General features: G+C 39.8%; 1 pseudogene; it reads left to right on the top strand.

The window, feature by feature from the left end:
- Positions 1-5,112: 5,112 nt before the first annotated feature.
- LOC102840421 overlaps positions 5,113-11,180 on the top strand; it is a 24,447-nt pseudogene continuing 18,379 nt past the window's right edge.

The following is an 11,180-nucleotide window of genomic DNA, read 5'->3' as shown; positions in this document are numbered from 1 at the left end:
GCATGAGGTGATGGTGGCTTGGACTAGAGTAACATCCATCGAAGTGGTAGGAAGTAGTTGCTTTCTTGATATGTGTTGAAGGTAAAATCTAATAAGATTTACTGAAAGGTTTGTCATAGAATATGAAGATAGAATTCAAAGATGACTCCAACCACCTGGAAATTTGAAGTTGTCATTTCCTGAGATGAGGAACAGCCCAAGATAAGAGTTGGGTGAGTGACTATGAAAACCTGGTTCTGTGTTAATCCAAAGTCTTCACTTTCAACTTCTCTACCACTCAGAATCTGTGTCTCCCTCTCATCACTTGAGACATATCCATTTGCTGGAAGAAAACATAATGCAAATTCAAAATATTTTTATTGTGATTATTGTAGTCTTCCTCCTTTTGTAGCTGTTCTTCACCATTGAGACTTTTCTCCAGGTGTCCTCTTACTCAATAGGTACAAGGCAGCCTATCAGTAGCAATACTTTGAATGGGGAGCACTTAAGGACAGCCATCTCCTATTATGCTCATAATGGCCTTTATTGGCTTTCTTTATTATCTCACTGCAAATGTTGGCTTCTTCCTTGCTAATTAAACAGCAAGTTTTTATCATCATTGACAAAGTTATCCAATAACACATAACCTAAAGCTGTCCAAGTTGATCAGGTGAAGGGCATGCTCCATGATGGTCAGCACGAAACATGATATTTTAGACACATTGGGTAGCATTCGATGAGCTGATTGAACAGGCTAAATGAAAAAGGATCCATATACAAATGCACACTCATACATCTTACAACTTTCTCTCTGCATTCTTTTTTGCAAGTCAAGGAGATCTGTGCTTGTGGAAAAGAAGCCAGGACTGAAAGGTGGGAATTCTTTAGAGCCTGCCACTCATTGTGCCTTCCAGTTGGTTCTGACTCATAGCAACCCTGAATAGGGTTTCTGAAGAGCAGCTGGTGGGTTTGACCTGCTGATGTTGCTTATCCTAACATTGCCACATCAGGACTCTATTGAGCCTGCCTAAGGAGCTCTGGTAGCGTAGTGGTTACGAATCGGGCTGCGAACCTTAAGGTCAGCAGTTCGAAACTACCAGCCGCTCCGCGGGAGAAAGATGAGGCTTTCTACTCCCGTAAAGATTTACACCCTTGGAAACCCTGTACAGGGTCGCTATGGGTCGGAACCGACTTGACGGCACTTCACAACAACAACAACATAAGCATATATATTTGCGATATTGTTTTAAGTTAACTATGTGCATGGATGGGTGGTTAATCTGTCCAACTAAAACATATTCTCTTTATGTATAGAATAATATCAAAACTTGTATGCCTGGCATACGAAGTCTTACATAGTTTAGTCCCTACTCATCTTGCTTTTAAAAAACTCCCAGTGTTCTAATCAGAAAAGTTATTATATCTAGCTGAATGCTCTCAATATTTCTTATCTCTCTGCTGTTGCAAAATTCCATTTGTCTAAGGTTCCCTGACCTTTGGTTGGCTCAGTGATTTTTATTTTGTGTGTCTCAATTAAAATGTTACCTTTCCAGAGGTACCTTCTTTCACTTGTTGTTGTTGTTAAGTGCCATCGAGTCGGTGTTGACCCATAGCGACCTTGTATAGGGGTTCTGAGGAGCAGCTGGTGAGCTTGAGCTGTTGACCTTGTGGTTCAAACTGACTTTGCAGTCCAGTGCATTATCACACAGCACCACACCAGGACTCCTTCTTTCAGTCAGAACATTCTGATTTTATTCTCTTTTCTAGTAAATACTTATCAACACCAGTTACTTTGTAACATATGATCTTGCTCACTTAGAATAACCTGACATTATTATTACTTATTTTCATGTCTTTTGATGATTTTCTGACTCCCTTTACTACAAGCATTTTAATTTGAGGGGGTACGATTTGCTTTTGAACTTCTAGGTTCTCAACATTTAATGTTGTTGCTAAGAACTCATCCACAAGGTCAGAAGTTCAAATTTACCACCCGCTCCTGGAAAACTCTATACAGGGTTGCTATGAGTTGGAACTGACTTGAAGGTACCTAACAACAACAAAGTGCCATCCTGTCAGTTCTGAGTCACAGCAACCTTGTATAGTGTTCCCAAGTATTGGCTGGTGGATCTGACCCACAGACCTTAGGGTTATGCAGTCTAGTGCTTATCATACAGTGCCACCCCAGGACTCCTTACTGAGTTAAGTGTCCTGAGATTTTCTGGAAACAGATTGTGAACAATTCACTTCAATGCCTTTCACAGGAACGTGTGGGAAAATGATATCTTAAGATGAAAGCAACTATAATAAGGTAATCTTTTGATTTGAGGATTCAAAACATGTATTTTGAACTATGTAAGGAGGAGCAGCTAGAGGGGATTGGACCAGAATTGAGGCATGGGGATTCCAGTGGATTATGGTCGGAATTTGGTTTTTAACAGAGCTAATGCACTTCTCCACCACCTATCTGTCAGTTTATCCTATTCTGGTGGCTTGCATATTACTATGATGTTAGAAGCTATGCCACTAGTATTTCAAATATCAGCAGGTCGCCCATGGTGGATAGGTTTCAGTAGAGTTTTAGACTAAAATGAGAAAGAAGTCTGTCAATATATTTGTGAAAATTACCTAATGAAAATTCTGTGAATCACAAGAGAATATTGTCAGATATAATTCTAGAAGATGAGTCCCCAGCGTTGAGAGCCTTTCACAATACACAGTAGCTATAACAATGGACTGCAGCATACCAAAGATCGTGAATATTATGCAGGACCAGAAAATGCTTCATTCTGTTTCACATGGGGTTTCCATGTGTAGCAACTGAATCCACAACAACTAATAAACATCTGAATTTCTACCAATATGCAATAGACAAGTTGCAGCACATCCCAATTCCTAAGAGGTTGTTTCTCATGGATTGGCTCTCTGCTAACATCATACACTCAGAGAATCCCAAGTTGCTTTACTACGTGATTCCCAGAGGGGTTGTAAAGAAATAGAGAGGAGGGATAAGAAGGTATTTGGAAGCCAATTATCTCTAAAAGTTCATTTATTTATTTCCATTCCAGTCTTTTGGGAGCAAGGGCAGGCATCTCTTATGGGTGTTTGATTTTTAAAGATGAAAACTAAATAGGAATCTGGATATATAAAATTTAGTTTCTGAAGAAAACAATGTTTTAAAACAACAACAACACACATACATGAATACAATGGAAAGGTATATAAAAAGACTTGTGTCTTCTGGGAAAGTGTGTCCTCTTTATAAAAGTAGAAGCCAAAACCAATATAATTTTGCCCATTTACAGATTACAGCACTTGGCAATAAATGTGTTGAAGTGTCCTTTTCCTTAAAGCTCTCAGCCTTTGGATACATATCAAATCAGATATGTGAGTCATGAAGCAGTTCAGGTATAATTCTCAGATATACTATCAAGATCTAAAATCTATTTAACCTTGGCAGGAGGTGAAGCAACTCCAACATTCAGAGGCAGGAGGGGGAAGTGACCTTCCTGCAAGGCTACAAGAAACTGGAATAATGCTGAAATTTTAGGAAGGAAAGGAGGACCCCATGATCTCTGGAGTCAGAGTTTTTTAAAAAACTAACATAAAATTTGGGAACAAACATACCAAAATTCCAACAACGTCTAAAAAAATCTTATATTGAAGAGTAAGAGCAAATAAAAGGCATCCTGGAGCTCTGGTAGCATAGTTACTAATCAGACTACTAATCTCAAGGTCAGCAGTTCGAAACTACCAGCAGTTCCTTGGGAGAAAGATGAGGCTTTCTGCTCCCGTAAAGATTTACAGCCTCAGAAACCCTGTTCAGGGTCGCTATGGGTCGGAACCGACTCGACAGCACTTAACAACAACAACAACATAAGCAGGCTAAAGCCCTAGACAGCAAGGTCAGTTTGAATTGCAAAGTTAGTGGTTCAAACTCACCAGGCACTCCTCAGAAACCCTGTACAGCTTCACTATGAGTTGGAACCAACTCGATGACACTTAACAACAACAACATACTTGTGGAGTCCTGGTGTGGCAATGTAGGAGAAGCACTTGATCATGAAGTCGGTTTGAACTGGAAGGTCAGTGGTTCAAACTCACAAGTTGCACCTTGGAAACTGTATACAGGGTCTCTATGTGTCAGAACCGACTTGACAGCACTGAGATGGATTGGTACAGTGGCAGCAGCAATGGGCTGAAGTGTAACTATTTTGATGATGGTGCAGCACCATGTAATGTTTCATTCTGTTGAGCATAGGGCACTATAAGTGAATTGATTTGACAGCATATAACTACAACAATGTCTATCAGTTTGTCATACTGTGGTGGATTGTATGTTGCTATGCCCCTAGTGTGTCACATACTAGCAGGGTCATTCATGGTGGGCAAATTTCCATGGAGCTTGAATTGGACTATGAAAGTCACAAGGATCACAACAACACATTGCACAGTTGAATTGCTTTGAACATAATATCTTGAGGGAGCAATAGCTGAAGGAGAAAACCATGCTTGGTGAGGTAGAGGACCAGAGAGGGGGAAGGAAACCCTTGGTGAGATGGATTGCAAAACAGCCATAATGATGGACTTGTACACATTAAACATTATGAGGATGATGTAGGATGGGGTGACATGTTGTTCCAATGCATAAGGTCACCATGAATAGGAGTCAGCTTAATGGTAGCTTTTTAAAACTATATCCATCTAGCATAGACAATCTACTGTTTATTTTATCCTCATTGGATAGTTGTTCATTTTTCTTCTTTTTCAAATTCCCTGATGGAGGAATACTGTTTATTGTTTGTTTTTAAATTTATTTATTTTGTAATATGTCACTGCACCAAAAATGATGCTAAATATTTTCAAATTATTTTGAAACAATATAGACACGACTGCTATTCTACATTCCATTTTGCTTTTCTTCCCATTCAAATGGAATTTTACTTTATAATATGCTAATAAGTAGACTCCTGGTGTTGTGCTGTAAGATAAGCACTGAGTAACTCACATCTGCTCCTCAGAAACCCTATTCAGGGTTACTTTGAGTTGGAACTGACTCAATGGTATACTTAACAACAACAACAACAATTGTAAGGTGTTAATGACTGATAAACTAAAATTTATTCTCAAAGCATGAACAATCAAGAATGGAGAGTGGGAAGGGTATGTTGGAATTATGCTATTGAATACAGTAACTGTTGGATTTACTTGAAATACACTTTGACTAGTGGGCTTTGGTGGTGTAGTCAGGAGTTAGACAGCAAGAGAAAAAAACAAAAAAGGATTATTTAGTTGAAGTCTTTTTGTGCTTGCTCCAGCACATTCTGCCTCCCAAAGATATCCCCCTGTCTACTTCCCAGTGTTTTCTTCAAGGATGTACAGTACTTGTTATGAGTAATGCTGAAAGAGCTGACAAGCCAGTAGGGAGGGTCTGACCTGACTCTGAGAAGCCAATAAAATTCCTCCAGTTCTGCTGAAGACAGTAGGTTAGCTACAGACTGCTAGGTACTGTGTTAAGGGTTGGGACACATGCAGAAAAGTAAATCTAATCTCCAGCCACAGTTGTTCTTTCCTCAATATACCACATCTACTAGAGAAATCAGATTTGGCAGCTCAAATGCTCAAGATTGGAACATCGTGCACTTTCTGCTTTTTCAGAAATTAAGAGTCTCAGAGATACAGAGAAGAGAAAAAAAGAAGGAAGAGAAGGAAAAACAGATGAGAAAGGCAAGGTGGAGTGGTCTGGGACAAGGTGCACTTTAGAAGCCAAGCATCTTTTCCTTTTTTTTTTTTTTTTTGATGTCTGTATAGCAATTGAAAAGTTTAGATGCAGTGAAACTATTGCATTAACAACTGAACTAGGCATGCCTTTAGAGGAAACCTGAATTGTTGCAGCCTGTTTCCTGGCTTGGGAATGAGGGAATTAACTCAGTGAGAGATGTGGCTGTGCATGTATTATCTGAACCTCTCCTCCTAGCGGGAGTTAGAAAAGATTAGAGTTTGTTAGCATATGCATTTTTGAAATAGGGTGTATCTTTCAAGTGATACTTTTAATTCTCAATTTGCTGCCTCTAGGTAACAAGAAGAGAAGACCAGCAATATGACATATTAATTCCTATTACAAGCCCAGCTAAAACTGGGTGACCACTGTAGGGAACGGCTGGGACATGTGTGCAACAGGAATGAAAGAACCGAAGTTAACAACCGATTTTGACTCAGGAAGGCTGTTATCTGGTTTAGGAATTACTCAGAGTTAGAACTATCTGAGATGATTCACAGAGGTAGTGAGATAATTGTAGAGAAAGAGAGCAGGGGATCATCAGCTTTGTCTTCACAGAAGTTGCTCTGTTAGTCCCAGAGTCTGGTGCGGTGTTGGCCCTGGGCTAGAAGCTTATAATTTGCCCTTGTGTCTGACACGACCCCATTTCCCAGGGACTTATTCTTATTGGAGGAGAGATCACACATTCAGGGCTGATTTGGCTCTTTGATGAATTGCCCTGTTACTGGAATTTGGAAGATATTTGGTGGCAGTGGCTAGAGTGAAGTTTCAAAACATAATGGGCTACCAAAAAACACGATACTCAAGGCAAATGAAATATTTAACATAGCATTTTAAAATGTAAAACTTACTACAAAATTTCACATGTAATAAAATATTAAAATATTCTATAAATACAAGGTCAGTATTACTGATTATTATTATTGCTACAGCTTTTTTGTGGATTGGCTTGATACTGACCCTGACAACATCATTGTAAAGGCAGTGGTGACTTTCCTTTCTCCTCACCAGGAAAGAAGAGACATGATAATGTAGCATTGAGCTAAGGCTGGAGGCAAGGGTTTATGCCCTGAGAGATCAATTGTACTAACTAAGCTTGCTTCTGAGAACAACCTTTTAATTAACTGAGCACTCCCTACTGTATCTCACAACTGTGTAGTATTTTGTTGTTGTTAACTGCAGTATAGCTGGCACCTGGCTTAGGGCAACTCCAAACACAATGGAAGGAGCCCTAGTTTAGTGCTGTGGGTTAATGTGCTGGACTGCAAAGTCATTTGAGCTGCAAGGTTGGTGGTTCAAGATCACCAATCGCTCTTCAGAAACTCTATACAGGATTGTTTTGTTTTGGAACCAACTTGATGGCACATAGCAACAACAACAAATGCACAATGGAATATGCTGCATGGTATAATGCCATCTTATAATCATTTGCAGACTGAGTCATCGACTGGTTCAAACAGATGGCCATGAGCCTTCTTTCTAGCCTATTTTAGTTTGAAAGCTCTACTGAAATCTTCAGTGTTATAACAATAGGTGAACCTCCACTGACAGATTGGGATGTATGAGGTGCACTGGCTGAGAATTGAACCATGGTCTATTTGCATTACCACGTTAAATGCAAGAAATTTACCACTGAACCACTAATGCCTGTGTTTAAAAAGGTGTAGCAGATTAGGAGTCTTCTGAGTTCACCAAGGCAAAATAGAAAGGAAATGAGAGGGCTTTCAAAAGTTTGTCAAAAAAATGGAATTACAAGATAATAGATTTTTTTCTAGGAAGTGTTTGAAGTACTCTTGTATTGATTTGAGGAGTTTTCTCAGAATTGTTAGATGATAGTGCCACTCACCTTTGGCAGAATTTTGAAAAGCAACCACAAACAATATCACCTGTACCCGAAAGCTTTATCTGAGATAAGGGATTAGGTCCTTGAAGAAGACATTTGATGAGGTCTGGTAGATACTTTTTTCGCATTGCACCTTAGGTGGGGCTCTAATCCTTAAAACCCAATTTCACTTCTGTCAGCAACACTTTCTTTTGGCACAGGAGCTTAAACTCTCTTAAGTTAAAGCTTAAATAATTAACAATCTCATGGACTCCTGGGACAATAGAATTAGTTTAAGGCTTTGGTCTCTGTTAATAGTAATAGTAAAACTCTTGGCAGCAACAAGGAGTAAGGGAGACAAAGAATAGTTATTCTTTTTATTGGTATGAAAAACTAGCTATGGTATTCTGATTAATTGACATTTTGGAGGGGAGGGGAGAATCAGAATCATCTAGAAACTTGCCAATCTCTTCTCAATGATCTAAATCAAGAAAACCAAGCTACTGGGTGGAATGATAGGATAGTCTTTCTCTAATGCTGCTGTTGTTATTTATTATTTATTTATTTTAATGCTTTACTGTGAATTATGTGATAGTTTACATGGGAGAACAGTAATTTCACATGATCCCATTGTATATCGTTTCCTTGCCATGGTTACAATCCCCTCCAAGCATCATCCACCAATCAAAGGGTATACCCTGCAAGCCTGCCCCCTGGTTGTCAGCACACAGTCCCTCTCCCTCTCCGGGTCCAAAGTCCCCAGCTGCTCCATCTCTCCAGCCTCGATCTTTGGCTTCACTCCTTCTCTGGGTAGGGTTCCATTCACTGCTCTTATCCCTTGATGGTCTCTGGGACCTCTACTCCTAGACTCCAAAGTTAATCACTCCCATCCCCCACAAAATGTCTACCTTTACATTTCCAATCCTCACAATCAGTCCTGATAACTATTATTCACTATTGTATCACAAGAGACCTATCCGCATCTCCTCTCATTAGCCCCACCTAGACAGATTGGATACTTCTCAGTGGAGATTCTACCTTGCTCCATGTCCTCTGGATCTAGGTTCCCTCTTGAAAGCTTGTAAGCCAGTCACTTCTTGCCTCTGTAGTGCCCCCATTCTGGGTAGCCACTGTCCAAGTTGCCCATCCCTGCCTTCTCCGTGTATGGCGGGGGTGGGAATGATCCTCACTGTGAAGATTTATTCCCTCTTTTGAGCTACTGCTTCCATAGGTGTAGGTCAAGTTCATCAATTTGTATCAGATTATTCCTTTTTTCTTCTTCTTTCTTCTTCTAGTTGAGCTCTGATCATTCAGTCATTGAAGCAGGTCAAGTGGGTATTATCTGCAAGTGTGAGTGCCCTCTCTTCTTATTAGCTGGATGCTTCACTCTCCACTCTAGTCCTCTGTGGCTATGTCACAGACTCTGGGTCCAAGAGTCCCCAGGTCTTGCCACACTGCTGGCCAACTAGGTCTCCAGCCGGGTTCATAGGAGTCTATTGAACATTGTAGGGCTCATTGCCCTCACTTCCCCTTATTGGTGATGAACGTGGTCACCAATCAGAGCATGCATTCCCATTGAGTCTTAGTTTTAGATGGAGGTTTGCCCTGAGGAGACCCAACTACTTGTCTTGATGTCTTCTGGGTGAGCCACTTTTTTGTTCTTGTAGTAATCAATCAGTCTGCCTATATTGTTTTTTATTTTTCCTGTCGGTCTTTCTTTCAAGAAGTATCTTCTGTTCTTCTGGATGCTCTAGGCTGGTCTGCTTGTGCTTTCAAGTGGAAATTTTCCACTTTGAAGATTCTGGATGGAGTTCAGGATTCCACTTATGGCCTTATGTAATGCAGAGGCTCCGCAGGAAGCCTCCTTTACTGGGCACATTGTAGCCCCATTTTAGTTATTCCAGTCAGTTATAAGCCACTGTCCAAGTTGCCCATCCCTGCCTTTCCGTGTGTGGAGGGGGTGGGAATGATTCTCGCTGTGAAGATTTAGTCCCTCTTTTGAGCTACTGCTTCGATAGGTGTAGGTCAAGTTCATCAAATTGTATCAGATTATTCTTTTTTCCTCTTCTTTCTTCTTCTCGTTGAGCTCTGAACGTGGTCACCAATCAGAGCATGCATTCCTTTCACTCTCCCTTCAGTGTCTATTTTGTAATGGTATACAAAGGAAACCAAGATTCAAAAGACAGCAAAACATCTTAACATTATTTCCCCCCTTTCACCCATTCCAACCATGTCTCAATCTCTGTATACCAGAGCCCTGTTTTTACAAAGTTGTGCATACATCATTATTTGCCTCTGTCCCACTTCAGCTTCACATTCATCGTATCATATTTCATTTCATTGCAATGATTACAATTCCCTCCATGCATCATCAAGTAACTAAAGGATACAATCCACAGGCCCGCCCCTCTGGCTGTCAGCAAACAGCTCCTCTCCCTGCCTGAGTCCCATGATGTTGTTATTTATGATAGCAACAATACAGGACTGTGTTTTACAAACTATGAATTACTTAGTAGGTTCATTTCAGTCTTTGGAACAAATCAAAGGAAACAACAACAACAACAAAACACTAAACAGAGTTTGTGTGTACAAAAACAACATTACCATTCCATGGAGGAAGAAATTAAGGTTTAGAACAATTATTCGTCATACAACCGATATCCAAGTGGTACAAGAGAGAATCAAATCCAGGTCAGATAACTCCATATCCTGGCTTCATTTTAAAAACTAAAATGTCTTTAACATCATTCTTAGATAGTCTGTATTCATTTGTACTCACCATGCCCCAATTCATTCCAGAATGCTATTATATACATTTTTTTTTTTTACTCCAAATGGTGACTCATTGAAACAGAACTAGTTAAACCATGTTGTTGTTTGTTTGTTGTTAAGTGTTGTTCAGTTGGTTCCAACCCACAGCAACCCTGTACAGGGTTTCTGAGGAGCAGCTGATGAGTTTAAACTGCTGACCTGGTGGTTCAAACCAACCTTGCAATTGAGCCCACACCTTATTTTATTTATTTATTTTTTCAACATATTTTAAATATTTACATATATTTCTATCCCTTTGCTGTACTGAAGAGTGATATTTCTTTCAGAAAGATAGCACTTCAGACTCAGAAGAATGAGTTCTGAGGAGAATCTGCCCTTGAGGTACTCTTCAGCATTCTACTGCTGAGTCTGGTGAGACTGACTTGGGCTGTAAATCATCACAAAGCTGGAATTATTTTATAGTCTTGCCTGGACAGTAGCAATGCATTGTGTGTACTCAGCAACAGAGAGTACTAAAAGGAAAAGTCTTGCAGTCTCTATTTTGCATATAAATTAACTCATAATTTGGGAATTATGACTTTTCCTGAAGCATTTATCTAACAATGACATCACCACACATCTGTCAATTTATCATACTGTGGAGAGTTGCATGTTTCTATGATGCTGGAAGCTATGTTACTGGTATTTTGAATGCCAGTACTGTGTCACACATGGTGGACAGATTTCAGCTGAGCTTCCAGACTAAGACAGATTAGGAAAAAAGAGAGGCAGAATACTTTTGAATATTTAGCAACTGAAAGCCTTATAAATAACAGCAGAAAAAAAAAA

This window comes from Chrysochloris asiatica, unplaced genomic scaffold (assembly GCF_000296735.1).
Source record: "Chrysochloris asiatica unplaced genomic scaffold, ChrAsi1.0 scaffold00035, whole genome shotgun sequence".
Taxonomy (NCBI): domain Eukaryota; kingdom Metazoa; phylum Chordata; class Mammalia; order Afrosoricida; family Chrysochloridae; genus Chrysochloris; species Chrysochloris asiatica.
The sequence above is the reverse complement of the archived record's forward strand: the minus strand, read 5'-3'. Positions and strand labels throughout refer to the sequence as shown.